General features: G+C 39.0%; 1 protein-coding gene across 3 annotated transcripts in view; it reads left to right on the top strand.

Annotated features, from left to right (window-relative positions):
- Window positions 1-19,096, top strand: part of LOC5565534 (PHD finger protein rhinoceros) — a 61,109-nt gene that overhangs the window by 24,027 nt on the left and 17,986 nt on the right. For 2 of the 3 annotated variants that reach the window (XM_021842048.1, XM_021842047.1), the window contains exon 2: window positions 7,985-8,108. The gene's annotated coding sequence lies outside the window, so the exon portion shown is untranslated. Of the gene's footprint in view, window positions 1-7,984; window positions 8,109-8,315; window positions 8,335-19,096 lie in introns of those variants that run through there. The other variant, XM_021842049.1, reaches the window with a different exon arrangement.

The following is a 19,096-nucleotide window of genomic DNA, read 5'->3' as shown; positions in this document are numbered from 1 at the left end:
TGGTATTGCTTTCGATGCTCTACAATTCTCTAAAAAAAGTATATTTTCAAAAGAATGATCTTTGCAGTTTTGATTGAGCAAAACGGTCTCTAAATTTTCCTCTTTGCTGTGTAAATTCTTGAGGCTTTTTGTGCTTCTTGAAGATCATAGAATAAGTTCTTCAGGAATTCCTTCAAAGATTCATCGAGCAAAAGCTTCAGGTGTTCTGCAGAGATTTATTCACGAATACATTCAGAGATTCCTCCATGGATTCCTCTATAAATTCGCATACAAATTTCTCCAGCAATTCTCCCATAAATTCGTTCAAAAATTCCTCATAATTTGCTCTAGGAAATCCTTCAAGAAATCTATCGCTGTAGTAATTTTCACGGAGATCACTGAGAAAATTATTCCACCGGAGATGTTCCAGGAATTCTTCTACTGATTTCACGAGTTGCTACCTCGAGTTGAAGAATTTCTTTTAAGAATTATGCAAGCATGTTCTACTACAAGAAGTCTTTGAGTTTTTTTTAACTTTTACATTTAATTTATTGTGGATTTTTTCAAGAACTCTTTCAAGGGTTCTTCCAGGATTTCATTCGTAAATTCCTCCATTGATTAATCCACAACAATTGTTAGTAATGTTGCCATGAGTTCCTCAATAACTTCGACCGGGGATTCCTCATGAAATTTCTACAAGAATTTCCTCCTAGGGCTTGTCCAGAATTCCTCTGATTATTCCTACATAATCAGTGTTTCTTTAAGGAGAACAACGGTCCTCCAATAATTCCTAAAAGATATCCTTGACAATTCCGCGAAGAAATTTTTGATGAGTCCCTAAAAGTTTTCCTGGCTAACTATTTTGACATATTTTTTTGGAAAATGTATGGAAGGATTCCAAAAGATATCCCTATAGATATTTGTTGATGAAATTCTTTTAGAAGTTCCTTAAAACAATAACTGATTCAACTCCTGAAATAATACAGTCAACTCTCCCTAATTCGAAATTGAAGGGACCATCGTGTTAGGGAGGTATCGAGTTACAGAACAAACTGTATCGCAAACAGTGCAAATGGACTATGGTTCTCTAACTCGATATCGTGATACGAAATATCGAGTAAGGGAGAGTTGACTGTATGAAGGAAATTTTCCTGGTTCCTGTGGTCTTATGTTGATTCCTGCTTAGTCTCTTACTGGTGTTTTTGTATGGATGAGGTCTCTAAAGTATCTATCAACGAATTTGATTCGATTCTTAGATAAAATAGAAATCTAATTAAATCAAAATTCCAAAAAAATCATCTGCCCAATTACCCCTCTCAAATTGTTCAATGAACCACAGTCGCACTTGCAATCAATTAGCAGCTGGCAACACTTGTGTCCATACCGATTCCAAGTGTAAACTTTTCTCTCTTATTACAATATCAGCACACCACAAGCAGCCAGGAGGAGTACCGCTGCTTGCTCTGTGCCAGTCAGTAAGGTTGCAGCATGGTGGTATTGGTGATGGTGGCGTGTGGCCCGTTACTAAATACACCATACACACCCTCCGCCGCGTACACTTTACATCCGATACCGTCCGCCCGCTACTTATCGTAGAGCTTAACTTGACTCAGAGCAGCAGCCAGCAGTTCGTTGAGGCGCGCGCTCCGTTCATTCCATTCCATTCCATTCATCATCACTCTTCTTGGCTGGCAGCAAGCACTGACTAGCTTAGCCGCCACTGTCTACCCGAGTAGGGAATGAGAAAAAACTGGAAACTAATTCTGATGCCGTGATATCATCGTATATGACAAGATACTGATCTGAGTTCGAAATTTTGTATGAAAGTAAACTAAATAATAACACATTTGTATAGCTCTATATCAAACCAAAAACTTTTTTCAGTTTTTCGATGTTTTTATCAAAAATATCATAACAAGTAATCAATTGTTTTTTTTGTTGTGATTATTGTGATAAAAAAACAAATTCAATTGTGTCATCTTGTTATGTAATTGTTATGATTGTATCTATTTTAGGAAGTATAAAGATTATACTGACATACCTCCATGAGTTGATTTTGAAAAAAAAAATCGAATCATGGAAATGTTGAGTTATGCAACAGGTCATCTTTGGAAAGCTGTTTGAGGGGACAATCATAGTAGCCAAGAAATTTTGTTTTAGTGTGGTTCAATGTGTCTTAGAACTCATGGAGATTTCTTTGTTCGGGTAGAGGAAGGTCGGGTAAAAGTTGGTAATAGTGATTTGAATGCATTTCAAGTAAAATACATTCACACCAAATATTATAGAAATCGATTGAGATATCATAACTAACTATTTGTTCATTTTGGACTGGAAAATTGTAATTTTTATTCGAGATTTCGTGATTAGATGTGCGAAAAATCTGAAAAAATAATGTTATATCGATATCGATTTCGAAGTAAGATTCAGATCTAGAAAATGATTATCAAAATCTGTGATCGATATGCTATGAAAAACAATGATTTTGAAACAATCCAGTGGCGATTCCCTAACCTCAAATCTACCTGTTCCACGAATAGAAATTCTTGAGTTTCAACAACAAATTTTTATCTATTGATAAGAGATCTGTTAGAAAGGACGATTCCAATGATTCACTGTTTGCTTTTTAATATAATTCTGCCGAATTAACAATTTTTAAATTGGTAGAACGGGTCAAAAGTGAGGCTACGAGTCGCCTCTGCAATTTGATAAGATTTTGACAATACATTCTGTTCGGGTACCTTCTTCCTCGTAAGCACGCACCGCCGTCCTCTTTGGCAGCCGTCGTGACACCGTTGGTTCGTCCCTCGCGGAAACGGCACAGCACAACAAAAAAGTTCGTGTTTGTGTATACCTAATATTTTGTGTTGGGTATCTGGCTGCTGCTTGCTCTCCGGACTTTTGCGCTGTCTCTATAATAATATGGTTCCGTCCGACAAATACCAAGACTACCAACAACGAGACGAGGCGGTGGAGAATCTTTTGCTCTAGAAACATGCACTTCAGCGTCTCGAGGCGCTTTTGCCTTTTGCGCTTGGTGGGTGGGTGGATGGGATTGCTGCAAAAGCTTAACAGTACCCTGGAAAGATGCACTTGATCTCTTGGCATATTTGGTGGAAGGGATGGAGTTCAATTAACTGCATCGAGGAGGGAGGAGGAGGGTTCCGAAACGAGATTAGACTAAGGCTGCTACTCGTCACGTGATTATCGACTCATGATAATTGCATTGCATCGCAGCTTTATGCACGAATCTTGCGAAAAGCCAAAATACCCTCTTGTCGATGGATTTGGTGGCGTTACAGTTAATGTCAGCCATTGATGGGCTTTGTGGTGTGGTCCTCCACCTAATTGATTATGTAGGGAACGATTCTAAAACAAGACGCGGGGCGCTAGATTAGCAAGGATCCAACGGGTTACATACATCTGTCCTTTCTTTTGATAAGAAGTTATGCGACTCAGTAAAAGTAAAGTTAAAAGAACTCTGGATTCACATACACTTCAGAGACTGGTCGAACTTGAAAAAACTTACGGTATGATTACCAAAGTCGAAACAAAAAAATAAGTCTAAACATTTTTAGAGCTCTGGCTGCCCTACAAGTTTTGGCAACTTTAGTCAGGTAGTAAGGTTCAACCTTATGGAACAAAAAAAACTTCTATAAAAATTTAACGCAATTTATTAATTTTTTTTAGAGAGACTTTACCCAGAAGGGGCATTCGTCTCTACAATTGAATGCTATCAACAAGCACTACGGCAAATTTTGGGATTGAGGAAATTCACGTTCCAAAGTTTCCTTTTCATATTCAAGCTGATTTCAAACTTAAATTGCTTACAGTCAATTCCTCATTTTGATTGTTACACACGAACACAGACAAATTTGACTTTAAAAATACGTGGTGGCAGATTAATAATTTCTCGCGTAACTTTTCAAATGGACCTCTCTCGCTCTCTTTCGATTTTTGGAAGTTTGGAAGCTTTTAGGAAGTTTTTCACTATAGATCGAAAAACAATGTCCTAGGCTAGCGATCTATATAGAAAACGAATCACAACAGATTTATGTTTGTGACTTAGTTACTGATTAAGAAGAAAATAATCAAATTGAGCCTGTCAATGTTATGTTATGTGAGAATTAATCAATTAATTACGGTTCTCTAGATTTGTGCTCTTGAAAATTTTAGGTTTGGCTTCGATTCATCTTCACCTTAATGTTCCAAATGCATTTCCACAGTTAGGTACCGTTCTGAATCCAATTCCGGACACTCGACTTTGTATTGGAAATATCTCACACGAAATGCCTCAATATTTGCCGTTCAATCCCACTTTCAAGGCTCTTCTAATAAGTATTTCATACAGATATCTATGGAAATTCAAATTGCTCCACTGCCTTTGGCGTCACTTCTCAATGATTTGTGAATATCAATCAATGATTTAATTTTTCCAATTTTGAGCTATTCGGATTTTGAATCAAAGTGTCTGGTATATGAGGCAAAAGCGAGAAGCGCACAGAATAAAAATCATGAAAAGTCTACACAATTCTTTTTAATTAAAATTTGTTCATGTTGTAGAATCCAAATTTCACCCGCCTTTCAAAAGCTAGGTATGTTCAGCGCTCGATAACGCTGAAGAATCATACAAAATTATTTATTTTATATGCTGTTTAATCTTTACGTTACCGGCCTCCGATTAGGCATTTTCAAATAACTGCCATTTCGTCAATTCCCATTCGATTTTTTTGAAACCACCGTCAGTTTAATTTAAAAAGGTTTCAGTTATTTGTCGTAAATGGAGAATGCTGAATTGGGAACCATGCAGGAGATATTCCGGATTGTACTGGGATCACGAGTGTGCCAAATTTGGGAAATGTGATTAAATTTTTATTTATTGCAGTTAAAACACTGAAGTTTTTATGTAAAATATAAGATAATGGTCTGTTGTCATCATTTCAACATAATTCGAATAAGTGAACCGTTCTGGAACATGGTAGCCGGTTCCGCCAGGGCCAGTTTGGGGACATTTCCGTTTTATGTCCAACCCATACTGTGGACATCTCAACCTTCATGAATTCGGGAGAACATGTCAATAAAAGAAGAAAAACCCTGGTACAAACAGAAGTGACCACTCCAGATATTCTTGCACAGGTTCCACGAGGGCCTCTTTGGGGACATTTGCGTTTTATGTCCAACAGATACCGTGCGACGTCTCAATCTTCTTGAATTCAAAAGAACATGTCGATAAAGGAAGAATAAACTAAATATTCATAGAATTTGCCACTCCAGAGCGCCTGACACAGGTTGCGCCAAGGCCTCTTTGAGGACATTTCCGTTTCTTGTCGGAAACATACCGTGCGACGTCCCAATCTTCATGAATTCGAGGGAACTTATCAATAAACGAAGATTTGGCCACTCATGAGCAATACAATTTGATTTGGGGCGAATAAACTGGCTTATTAAGTTTCAAGCTTCAAAAATAAAAAAGTAAAAAATGCTTGAAGAATTTGTAAGTAAAACCTTTGCGGATAATGAGCATGAGCTTAAGCATAGATGACCGTTTTGGACCGAAGCAGTCGAAGATGCACAGAGATTTAATGAATGGGGCATGGGATTAGCGAACCATTCTCAAAGAGCACGAATCGAGAGTTCAAAGACTGAATGTACCTCTGCATCTCCACAATTGTCTTGGAAAGTTAGTGGGTGTTTCCGGTCCCATCGCTCGCTCCAGCTGGAGCCAGCAATAAAATCGATGGACCAAACATTTATGATTGGATTACACTACTTTTTCTTCGCACTGCGCGAACCGGACACGTCTGATTTCTATTGCATCGCTCTCCCCCGTAGGGGCAAGTGACACAATCGATGGACCGAACACTAATCTGTAGGAAAACCCTTTGCGGGTAATAGATGAAATCTCGAATGGGTTCCAAATTAGATAATTGCTGGCTAGATTATTGTTTAATTTCTGATGAAATCCTTAACATATTCTAAGCAAATTCCTCCATTCATGAATAAGCGGTACAATTGACGGAACCTAAGTTTGGTCGAATTTACTCTTCTTTAAACGGGCAATAGGTTGTTCTTTTTTAAACTGTTAAAACAATTATTGGAAGTAAATATGCCAAAGGTCAGTAAGCCAAAGGGATTTCATAAATCATAAGACTGTTTTTATGTTGTATTCATGATGAGTTCTAAAGCGAATTCCTTTTAAGTTTTTATCAACAAATTTATTGAGAACCCTGAGTAATTAATAGAAAATTTTCTTCGAAGTTTACAATAGATTCTTGGTAACATTCTAGCCAACACCTTTTTAGGATTCTTGTTGGATTTCTGATGACGTTCGAAACAAAGTACTGGTGGATTTCTTTTTGCTGAGTTTTAACTAGTTGCATAGTGCATTCCTGGCGTATTCATGAAGATCTGCATAACAAATTTTCCAAAAAATCGTGTAAAACATCTGTTTAGAAAGATCTTGTCTAAGACTGCATTAGTGAAGAGAAGCCACATCAGTTTGTATGTATTTTAGATTTATTTGAATACTTTTTAGAATTTTCATTATGCTTTACCTGTATCACATCATGTTTTGTTCAAATAACGAAAAATTTCAAAAAAGGTTTTCGGTGAAACTTATTCCTTGTGCTCTGGAGTAGCCAGATCTGTTGGTAGCGAGGTCATTCTTCATTTATTGACATATTTTTTCCTTCAAATAACGGTAATGTCATAAAATAGGCCTTTCTGAAACCTGTACGTGATGCTCAGGAGTGGTAACACAGGGTCTATTCCTCATTAATTGACGTGTTCTGTCGAATTCATCAAGATTGAGACGTTTCACAATAGGTTTTGTTTCCTAAGCGGCTTTGGTGGAACCAAATTCACAAAGATTGAGAAAAAGCAGAAATAGTCCCAAAGAAGCCTTTATGGAACCTGTGCCAGAAGCTCTGGAGTGGCCAAATCTTTTATTACCGTGTTATTTTTCATTTATTGACAAGTTATTTAAAAGTCATTAAGATTGAGATGTCGCATAGTATGTTTTTGGACTTAAAAAGGAAATTGTTCCCCAAGAAGCCCTCGTGGAACCTGTGCTTAAAGATCTGGAGTGGCCACATCTGTTCGTACCGAGCTTTTTTTTCTTTTATTGACAAGTTCTCCCGAATTCAAGATGATTGAGACGTCGCACAGTATGTTTTGGTCATAGAACGGAAACGTACCAAAGAGGCCCTCGTGGAACCTGTGCCAGGAGATCTGGAGTGGCCACATCTGTTTTTACCGGAGTTTTTCTTCTTTATTGACAAGTTCTCCCGAATTCAAGAAGATTGAGACGTCGCACAGTATGTGAAGATTGAAACGTCGCACGGTATGTTTCCGACATAAAACGGAAATGTCCCCAAACTGGTCCTGGCGGAACCGGCTACGATGTTCCGGAACGGTGCACTAATTCAAATTATGTTGAAAAGATGACAATTGACCATTATCTCACGTTGTACATAAAAACTTCAATGTTGTAGCTGAAATAAATAAAAACATAATCACATTTCCCGAATTTGTCACCCTCGTGACCCCAGTACAACCCGGAATATCTCCGGCATGGTTCCGAATACAGAATTGTCCATTCATGACAAATATTTAAAACCTTTTTAAAGTAAACTGAGGGTAGTTTAAATAAAAACGATTGGAAATTGATGAAATGGCAGCTGTTTGAAAATGCCTGGTCGGAGTCGGAGGCCGGTAGTAACGTAAAGGTTAATGATATGATTAATTTTTGTCGTGCGATTATGTGTTTGATTAACAAACAGTAAAGGGTTACTGTCAGTATAAACGAACGGAACAAAAAAAAAAACGATTTTTGCAACATCGATTCAAAATCGCCCATCTCTACTCCATAACCCATTCTTTGAAGCAACCCACCCCCATCAAAAAGACATCTCTACGTATATGTGAAATTAGATATAAACTATAACCATATTTAGTGCCAATTCTAATTCTATTTCCGGTTTCTCTCTCTATCCTCATCCCGCCACAGGAATATAAGGATTTGCATAGATGTCACGCATCATCAGCACCCCGCTAGGAGTTTTGATTTTCGCGGAGAAACATAAATCGATTGATTGTCGTCGGAACTGGAGAAGGAACGGGGAATTAAAAACGTAAGTATTTGTGATAGATTTCTCTTTTGCGCTGACATGACGTAGGTAGGTATAGAGGTAGTGTACGACGGCAATCTTTCGCTGGAATTTATAGCGATGCTGCTGCCCGCCAGCAGAAATGTGAACTTATACAAACTATGTGCGTTGTGTTTTGACGTTTCGCGTTCATTGCTGCTCATCATGATCTCTTGGCGCTTAATTCTCCTTCTGTTTGCAATACTTTTAGGTAGGTGCAACCTCCCCCAAGGCGGGGTGGTAACGATCGATGATCGTAACTAGCTCCACGTTTCTCGGAAACCTTGGAACTCGGAAGTATCAATAAGGAGGGAGTGTAGTAATCGTTCGCGAAGTTCGCAGCGAAAATGGGAAAGGATGCTCCACAGCATCCAGTAGTGTTTTCAATGAGTATTGCTAGATATAGCACAGCCTTCACCGAAGTGAGAGTTATTGATCGGTGATGCTCATGAGCATGATATTGTCCTCGGTTCGTGTGCGTTATGCTAGTGTTTCGGGAGGAAGATAGCAACACTGGCGACTACTAGTTAGGTACCTACACTTTTGCGCTTTAATGCTGTATAGTGAATCAAAAATGAACGGTGCACGAAGAGAAAAGAGTAAGAGATCATTGTGTGGTCTGGATAATGAAGATGAGTACAGAAACTGGGTGTTCAAGACGACAGACGAAGATGATGACGACTTCTACTACGATATAGCGAGGAAAAGTGTGATAGAGATTGTGTTGACGAAGAAAACGAAGGTTCCATTATTTTTTAATCGTGATTGCTCTCGCTCTCTCGTTAGGTAAAAGTACTTGCTCGCGTAAGGAGCAATAATCGAAGCAAGGTGCGATAAAAAGAGACTGTGAAAGAGTAAGAAGAAGAATAGAAATCTGCATATGTGAGAATATCGGTATACCGCTACTGTGCACGTAGATACCTACAAAACACATCTCGCGGACGTGAAAAGAAAGGAGAGCAAGTAGTGTTATCCCAAAGAAGAATAAAAAATAATACCCAAATGGAAGGAAACAACAGCAATAATAATGCTGCCATGCCACAGTGCACGTGTATTGGTGTGGCATTGATGTGAGCGGTATGTGTGTTGGTGTGGTACTCCAAAACATGGCAAACATTGAAAGTGTGAGGCGTAATGTCGTCATGATTAATTGTGATTTGTTTATTTGCTCTCTGATGAAAGTCGAAGAAGCGTGTGATTCTGACCACTGGGTACTTTACAAGTGCATCGACGTAACGGCTAAAACTAGTGGAAACCATCAACGAACTATCGAGAGAGAGCATGATGAAAGGCAAGTGATGCACATTCTCGCGTTTTATTGATTAATCGGGTGATAAGCAGCAGTAGCAGCGCAAACGGCACCCTACTGACTTGTAATGGTGTGTGCAAATATGTGACCTCAAGCGCGGTTGTTCAGTGCAGCTCGAAGGTGCCTGTGACGACGTAGAGGTACAAGGTATTCCGGACTGCCTTGCCTTGGCGGAAGATAAGGAAGGATACTTGCTATCTACAACAGGTGTATATGCGAGTGTTACATGTGTACTAGTTATGGAACCACAACAATTGTGATGGCTAGTTTTGAATGAACAGAATTAGTGTAGGACTTCGAGCACAAAATATGTAAACACTAAATTGTGCATTTGGATTTGGGGCTTCATAATGCTTTACATATATGCGTAGTGTGGTCTGCGCCTCAAATAACACACAAAAAGATTTAATTAACGTACACGTTTATATTGAACCACTTCGATATTCGTACCTGGTAATTACAAGTCGACAAACAAGTGCCTGTCCTAATTGGAGCATTTTGTTCAAATTCTACGAATTCAAAGCTCAATTAAACATTGGCAGTATCAGGTTCCATGGTAGTTTATATATAGACAATGAAAACGAATCTTGAACTTTATTTATTAGTTGATTGGTTAAATATGTCTAGACCCTATTTTTATTTTGAACATGATTTTTATCCGTTGCTTTTTCATTACGGGAGAGTTTTTGGAAACATAGTCATACATATTTGTGAGATTCTTTACAGATTTCGTCTCAAACATTTGCCTATGTCAAATGATAGAAGGGTTTAGGGGGCTGGGAACCCAAACATATTTAAGCTTAATCTATTTACTCCGAAGAAGTGTGATTGAAGTTTCATTCAAGTATGACATGCGGCTCTTTCTTGCTGAAAAACTGTGACCCGATGTTGATCTAAGATTTCTCTAACCAGGTCTGCCCAACGTAGAGTCCGCGGCTTCATTTCGTGCGGCCCGCAAAAAGTTGAAAGACGTGAGACGTCTGACTCGTTGATTCTACTACAAACCTGAAGTTTAAGCATACCTAGTCCATTTTTTTCTCTTTTACTTTGTTTTTTTTTTCTTTTTTTTTTTAAACTTGAAGTTTATATTCAAATTTGAAAAAAAAAGAATGTTCAGTAGCTGGATTAATGTATTTTTTTAAACTGTTGGAACGTTAAAACTGTTACTCAAAAACATTAGCTTGAAGTTAAAGTTTTAAAGCTCATAATGCGAAAAATATTTTTTCAAAAACTCCTTAGCGTTAAGTTTGTCCCTGGGCTTGGGATTATATTTTCCAGGGAGCGATGAATTTTGATAATTGATCGCTGTTGTTAGTAGTTTTGATTAGATGTTGGGTAAATTTCAAAGCAATGGCAACCTTTTTATTACAAAATTTAGATTTTATCTTCTGACCTAAAGATTCTGGTTAAACTACTGTACTATGCAGTTGGGCTGCACTACGCTATCACTCATCAAAATTACTTTCACTTCGGGAAAATATAATTTCAAACTGGCGAGAAGATTACAGACTGAGGGTGGGTTAGGAGCACAATCAGACCCTTGAATGTGCAATGTGGGGTAGTAATTGGGAATGCCATTGACGGTTTGTAATCTTCTACGAGGTTTTCGAAAACCAACAGGGCGCGTGCACCGGGTTGCGGATAGGAGCAAAGGGAGATCAATAGCATCTACCTAAAATAATAGAGCAAAAAGCCGTTCCATGATTAGGTAATGTTAAGCGATCTTCTATGGTGTTCTAGTACTATAAAATTCTTCACTCACTGGGAATTCTGGCCTTGATAATATCAATAGTGATAAAAACATAAAATAATACCTAATACTTAATAAGTACAATGTAGCTTTAATGTAGTAATAAATGAAATAAAATCAATTTTCTATACTTGACAAGGTTTTGAAGACAATCAATGAGTGAAAGAACTACCTATTAGAAAAGCCACATCAGCTAAGTCTATACATATACAAATGTTGGTCATAGGGTCATGGCGAGCATTCGATATGTATGTCTATGACTGATTCTGATCTAATAGGGGCACTAGAAGACCACGCGGACAATTTCGAAACAAATTATTTTTATACATCGGTCTTACGTTCCGAAAGGCTCAGCTATGCTGCAAAGTAATTTTATAAGTTATTCATTACTGCTGTTTAATTGTTTATAATTCTAACAAAACTACATAATTAACTCATTACTAATCACTGTTCCTATATTCTCTTTTTCTCTCCTTCTTATCTGTTGCATGATTATGATCATCACTAATATAATGCATGAGCATGCACAATAAGAATAATTTCAGGATTGAAAGCAGTACATGGATACCTGGATAGAATAGCTTCGAAAAGGGCGCTCAAAATATAATATTTCTGATCAGGGAAGTATTATTATCAAGGGTATGTAAAATTTTTCCATTATTAACACTTAGATCACACAAACAAATGAACTAATAATATCAATTATTTTTAAAATATTTTTATGTAAATCAGCATCGTCAATCAGTGTAAAAACAGATAAAGTTTGTAAAGTTATCACCATCGATTAAATTGCGCTCTGTATAGTAATGTTCATTCAGTATCAAAATCTCCTAAAGCGTCGCATTGTGCCATCAGCAGCCCTTAGCATCACTCTCATATTGTTGTTATTTTGTTGTTTATAAAATTTCTAGAAAGCGATCAGCATATTCTTTCTTACTTGTACAATGGCCGATCTATTTGGAATTTTAATAAGTCAAATCAAACTTCAAAACTCAAATTAAATTGCTTTCAGCACATTTACATTTTGCAGCATTAATCGCATTACTGTGTCAAGTCTTCTCCATTCCCTATACCCTACCCCAACCCTTCTTATCCTTTCCGATGGTGTTCAAGTGGTCCGCATAGACTATTACGGCCATTACCTATCCCTTACCCCGGCTTTGGACTGACTTGCGCTCTCATTGCCCCACCAAACGCTGCAAAATGAAAATGAAAATGAAAAAACTCCTTAGCGTTAAGTTTGTACAATTCTTAGAAGGATACAAACAATTTTCTTGGCAGAATTACATAAAATATTAGTTAGATTTTTCACGAAATCTTCGGCATGATTATTTTAAAATCTTTGACATGATTTTTCTTTTTAAATTGGGCAGTGTTCTCGATAGAATGAACACTGAATCTGGAAAAATAATTCTCACAAAATCATGATCAGGATTCATGTAAAATACTTGACAACAAATTTCACATATTCCTATACATTGTTACAAAATAAATCTTGGGCAAAATTCTGACATAATGCTATGCACAGTTTTCACAGATCCTGTGCATCATTCCCATATAATTAACGCAAAATCTTCAACAGCATTATCACAAAATCCAGAACATAATTCTTTCAGAATCTTGGGCAGGACTTTCAGGGACAAGTTTCTTGGAAACAAACCATATAGATTGCAGTATTATCTGGTCATAAAGCTTTGACGTTAAGGTACCTTAAATCCATAAGACGCAACCGCTCCCAAAGCTCTGGCAAAATATCTTATGGTGATCATGAAAAACACGTTCTCTAAGACAAGCTCCATTCTCTGAGACCGAACAAACAAATATTTCCAACAATTAGATGCGATTTTCGAACAAAATCAACAAATGGAATATTCATCACCAGAGTATGCGATAGTCAAATGCTTTTTCTGACTCTCATGAGTGATTTCTTTACCATCGTTTATATGGGTAAAGGTGGTTTACGTCCTAAGCGAAGGTGAAGAAATCGGCCTTAAGAAAACAAAACTTTCAATTTTCATTGTTTTAGTACATTGACTAGGTTAGTAAAAAAAATCCTTCATGGCGAAGTCCTGTTAAAATGTATTACAACAACCAGAAATTACACTCGCATTGTTGAAAAATGTTTAATATGACAAAATTGTGTTTTTTATTTCATTTGTGTTTTGACAAAACAATCTATATATTGCCCCTATTCACATAATTGTCCCATGTATTCATGAAATCACATAGAATGCCCCATGTTATTATGCGAATAGAAGTAGTATTATACAGATTTAAGATTTTTGTAAAAAAAATCACTGAGGCATGTGTGTAAAGCGGACAAAATATCAAGATCATCTCACATAAAATTTAAAATTACCGGCATATTCCATTTTTTCTTGTATTATCAACCAATTAACCAATTGCATCAACCAATTAACCAATTGCTCCCTACGAGCATGGATGACCGCTTCGTAGTTGCACTCCGTGATTGACCAAAACAGTCGAAGTTGCGCAGAGATTTGATGAATGGGGCTTGGGATCAGCGAACCATTCTCAACGCGCACAAATAGAGAGTTCAAAGTTTAAAAGTCAATAACGGCGTCGGCCACGCCCAATGCGGGCATCGGGGAAGGAAAGGAATGTTAGTTAGACAACCATTGTTACTAAAGACCGAATATACCTCTGCATCTCCACAGCTGTCATGGAAAGAATATTGGGTCAGTGGGATAAAATGGGATCCATATATTCTTAAGATTAGTGTTGCCTTATTTCAAACTTTGCAGTATAATCTTTTGATAGGCCACCATAATATAGAGTCTAACCATCAATTTGTCAATTGTAATGACCTTAAATTCATCCAAGATTTTTTTTCATAGCATTATGTGTGTGTGTGTATATCCTAGTATTGCTAATTTGGCTTTGACTATGAATAGTATATTCTTATGTTAGGCCACTCTAATGTCGATCAATATATTTTAAATCGCCCTAATATGATGTATTGTAATATTGAGTTTTCTAAGTATTGGATTACGTCATTATTTAATCATTCTAATGATTGACCATTCTAATATGCGATCATCAGAATGACCCTTATGTATTTTTTTATTTTATTTAATGATCATCACACAGTCACATTGATGCTATAAGGCATCAACAGTGATTACTTCAAAGTCTGATCACTCTATTATCGGACCACCCTTATGTTAGTATAGGGTAGTTGTCGAATAACCTTGATGTTATACCAAATTAATATTGCATTATCAAGACGTTAAATCACCCTAATGTATAATTTTGGGGTCTACCATTATGTCATTTTGCATAATGCCGTTTGGCATACAATCTTTGGCATAATGTCGTTTGGCATAATTTGAAAAGGAATATACTGCAGTGGTGCAGCAATATCCGGGACTATGAGATGCGTAATAACATATCATTTTCCTTCTTTTGTGTTGAATAACATGACTAGGGGCAATGGAAATCCGCGGCAAAATTCTTAAAATATCGCGGGAGACCAAGGCGATGAAACCAACATTTCGCGGCTTTGTCGCGGTATCATTGGTTTGACCATGTTTTATATAAGAATGCATGTTTACAGTAAAAAATTCCTTTATAAGTCGACTCTCCATAACTCGATATTCAAGGGACTTGTAGAATAATCGACTTATAGAACATATCGACACAAAAAAATCTTAAATCTCTAAAACAAATTTCTGTTCTTAGATATCGATTTATGGAAGGAAATTTATTTCTTTCGTTAGGTGGACATGTGCAGATATCGAGTTATGGAAATTTCACGCTGTGTGGAGATTTGAAGGGACCGAAAAATCCATCAAGTTATAAAATATCGAGTTGTGGAAAGTCGACTGTATGTTTAAATTTCACAAAAAAAAATAAAATAATGCAAATTGAGAAGATATGTTCGATACGTCGAACTTCGAGACGTTCAACTTGAAACTAAACGATTAGAATATTTGTTATGGAACCTCGACTAAACAATGTAGTCGCCTCTCCACATCTCGATATCGAAGGGACCATCGAGATAGGGAGAGATCGAGATAAATAACAAATTTTTTATGAATACTACAGTCCATTCTCCACATCTCGATATTCTACATCTCGATATCTCTCCCTATGTCGATGATTTGTTCGGTCCCTTCATACTGCATACATTTTCACTCTCCATATCTCGATATCCTCTTTATCTCGATATCTCCCTATCTCGATGTGATTTTCGTTCCGAATTTTCTCTCCGTATGTCGATATGCCCATTATCAAAGGTTACTAGACTAGATTTTAGAGATTCAAAACAATTTGCGAAGACGAAATGACATCTGTTTGTTTTTAATTTTCTTGGTAACGGAGTGATTTTCAATCTAGTATTCGTTAAAAATGTGTTCTATGTCTCGATCTCTCCCTATCTCGATGGTCCCTTCGATATCGAGATGTGGAGAGGCGACTGTAGATTGAAAAACTCCGTTGCCAAGAAAGTAATACACAAACAGACGCCATTTTGCGCTTCTAAGTCAACCCCAAGTAAGCACTAGTTCTTGAAGCCAGCCACTTGTGCTGAGTAAACAAAATTTAGGCTTTGCCCTCATGAAACCCCACGCGGTAGCGACAAATGTCGCACGAGAAAAAAAAAATACTATTGATAATCGTTTATCATTGCGCCTAATAAAATGTGGCTTAATAATCTTGCGACTAAAGAAAACTAGATTAAACTATACCCACTTAACACCAAAATAATTAATGCAATACAAATGTCGAGTGTGTTTCATGCTTAAATCGATATTTTTGGGCAAGCTGTCAAATCAGCACATTCTTCAGCACCACATTTTTGGCTTCACTCCAGTTATTCGTGGATGCCATCCGTTTAAATCCTCCCGTGCCGTGCAAAAAAATTCCGTGCAAAAAAAAAACGTGCTAATTCTGGAATTTGTGTTAAAATAAACCGTGGTAATTCTAGAATCCGTGGAAAAAGTACCGTGTTAATTCTGAAATCCGTGTGAATAGGAAAAAAAAGCCGTGTTAATTCCGAAATCCGTGTAAATAAGTAAAAAAACCGTGTTATTTCCGAATTTTGTGCAAAAAAAGTACCGTGTTAATTCCGAAAGGCGTGTAAAAAAAGCCGTGTAAAAATAAAGCGTGCAAAAAAAAAAAAAACCGTGTAAAAAAAGACTTTAGTGTATACAGTAATTGTTATATAAATTCTAAAAATTCAATTTGTTTCGCGACATTTCGCGGTATTCTCTACATTTCGCGACGAAGGCCAAATTTCAAAAGGGCACATCGACATTGGTAAACATTGGCTTTGCAAGACGCTGTTAAGCCCAATTCAACTCGATCACGCTCACCAATACCACTTTCAGAAAGAGCTAACACCAATCTTTCTGATGGTGTTGTTAGTTTGCGTGGGCGGGCTAAGAAGGGCTCAACAGCAACGTTTCTAAAAAAAGGCTCAAGACCTCTTGGGCCCTTTTCAAATGTTTGTCCAGAATTATGCCAAGCGGCCATTAATAAAATGGCGATTATGTCAAACGACCGTAATGCCAAATGGCATCATGCCTAACAGCTATTATGCCAAACGGCATTATGCCACCCGTCATTTTGTACTATGGTCATCAACTTCTCACTAAAACTTTAAACGACGTTTTCATACATTTTGCGCACAGCAGGTGGTCTTATTCTCGTATTTCTACTAATATCATTTGAAATATTGACAATCTACCGATGCTTATAAGTTAATCAAAAACCTATATGTTTACCAATACTTACTTACTTATTTGGCTTTACATCAATTATCTTGATAAAGCCTCGCCAACAATATTTCGCCAATTCCCTCGGTTCATGGCCGCTTCTCTCCATCCTCGACTGTGACCCACGCTCTCCAGGTCCTGGTGTACCTGATCAATCCACCTAGCTCGCTGCGCCCCACGCCTTCTTGTTCCGACCGGATTCGTGGCGAACACCATCTTTACAGGGTTATTGTCCGGCATTCTTGCAACATGCCCTGCCCAGCGTATCCTTCCAGCTTTAGCTACCTTCACGATACTGGGTTCGCCGTAGAGTTGAGCGAGCTCGTGGTTCATCCTTCGCCGCCACACGCCGTTCTCCTGCACGCCGCCGAAGATCGTCCTTAGCACTCGGCGTTCGAAAACCCCAAGAGCTTGCAAGTCCTCCTCGAGCATAGTCCACGCCTCATGCCCATAGAGGACTACCGGTCTTATGAGCGTTTTGTACATCGTGCATTTGGTGCGGGGGTGAATCTTTCTTGACCGCAGTTTCTTCTGGAGCCCATAGTAGGCACGACTTCCGCTGATGATGCGCCTTCGTATTTCCCGACTAACATTGTTGTCAGCCGTCAACAAGGATCCGAGGTAGACGAACTCGTCCACCACCTCGAAGGTATCCTCGTCTATCGTAACACTGCTTCCTAGGCGGGTCCTGTCGCGCTCAGTTCCGCCAACCAGCATGTACTTTGTTTTCGACGCATTCACCATTAGCCCGACTCTTGTTGCTTTGCGTTTCAGGCGGGTGAACAAATCTGCCACCGTTTCAAACTTTCTCCCAATAATATCCATGTCGTCCGCGAAGCAAACAAATTGTCCGGATCTCGTGAAAATCGTGCCTCGACTGTTAAGTCCGGCTCTCCGCATGACACCTTCAAGCGCAATATTGAACAACAGGCACGAAAGTCCATCGCCCTGTCGTAGTCCTCGCCGAGACTCGAACGAACTGGAGTGTTCGCCCGAGATCTTCACGCAGTTTTGCACACCGTCCATCGTTGCTCTGATCAATCTTGTGAGCTTCCCGGGAAAGCTGTTCTCGTCCATGATTTTCCATAGCTCTATGCGGTCGATACTATCGTATGCCGCCTTGAAATCGATGAACAAATGGTGCGTAGGGACCTGGTACTCACGGCATTTCTGGAGGATTTGCCGCACGGAAAAGATCTGGTCCGTTGTCGAGCGGCCGTCGATGAAACCTGCTTGATAACTTCCCACGAACTCGTTTGCTATAGGTGATAGACGACGGAAGAGAATCTGGGATAGCACTTTATAGGCGGCGTTCAGGATGGTGATTGCACGATAATTTTCACACTCCAGTTTGTCGCCCTTTTTGTAGATAGGGCATATAACGCCTTGCTTCCACTCCTCCGGTAGCTGTTCCGTTTCCCAGATTCTGACTATCAGCCGATGCAGACAAGCGGCCAACCTGTCCGGGCCCATCTTGATGAGTTCGGCTCCGATACCATCCTTGCCAGCGGCTTTGTTGTTCTTGAGCTGTTGAATGGCATCCTTAACTTCCCCCATCGTGGGAGCTGGTTGATTTCCGCTATCCGCTGTGCTGACGTAGCCATCGCCTTCGCTGTCCTGACCTTCTGTGCCTGTGTTCTCTGCGCCATTCAGGTGTTCATCGTAGTGCTGCTTCCACCTTTCGATCACCTCGCGTCCGTCCGTCAAGATGCTCCCATCCTTATCCCGGCACATCTCAGTTCGCGGCCCGAAGCCTTTGCGGGATGTGTTGAGCTTCTGATAGAACTTCCGCGTTTCTTGAGAACGGTACAGCAACTCCATCTCTTGGCATTCCACCTCTTCCAGGCGGCGCTCTTTGTCCCGGAATAGGCGGGTTTGCTGTTTCCGCTTCAGTCTGTATCGTTCCACGTTTTGCCGCGTACCATGCTGCAGCATTGCAGCCCGCGCTGCATTCTTCTCCTCTAAAACCTCTTGGCACTCCTCGTCGAACCAATCGTTTCTTGAGCTCCGTTCCACATATCCGACAACGCTTTCGGCAGCGTCGTTAATGGCAGCTTTGACTGTCCTCCAGCAGTCCTCAAGAGGGGCCCTATCGAGCTCGCCCTCAGCCGGCAACGCTGCCTCAAGATGCTGCGCGTACGCATTGGCGACATCCGGTTGTTTCAGCCGCTCGAGA

Source organism: Aedes aegypti, chromosome 2 (assembly GCF_002204515.2).
Source record: "Aedes aegypti strain LVP_AGWG chromosome 2, AaegL5.0 Primary Assembly, whole genome shotgun sequence".
Lineage (NCBI taxonomy): Eukaryota > Metazoa > Arthropoda > Insecta > Diptera > Culicidae > Aedes > Aedes aegypti.
This window is presented reverse-complemented; position numbering and strand designations above follow the sequence as displayed.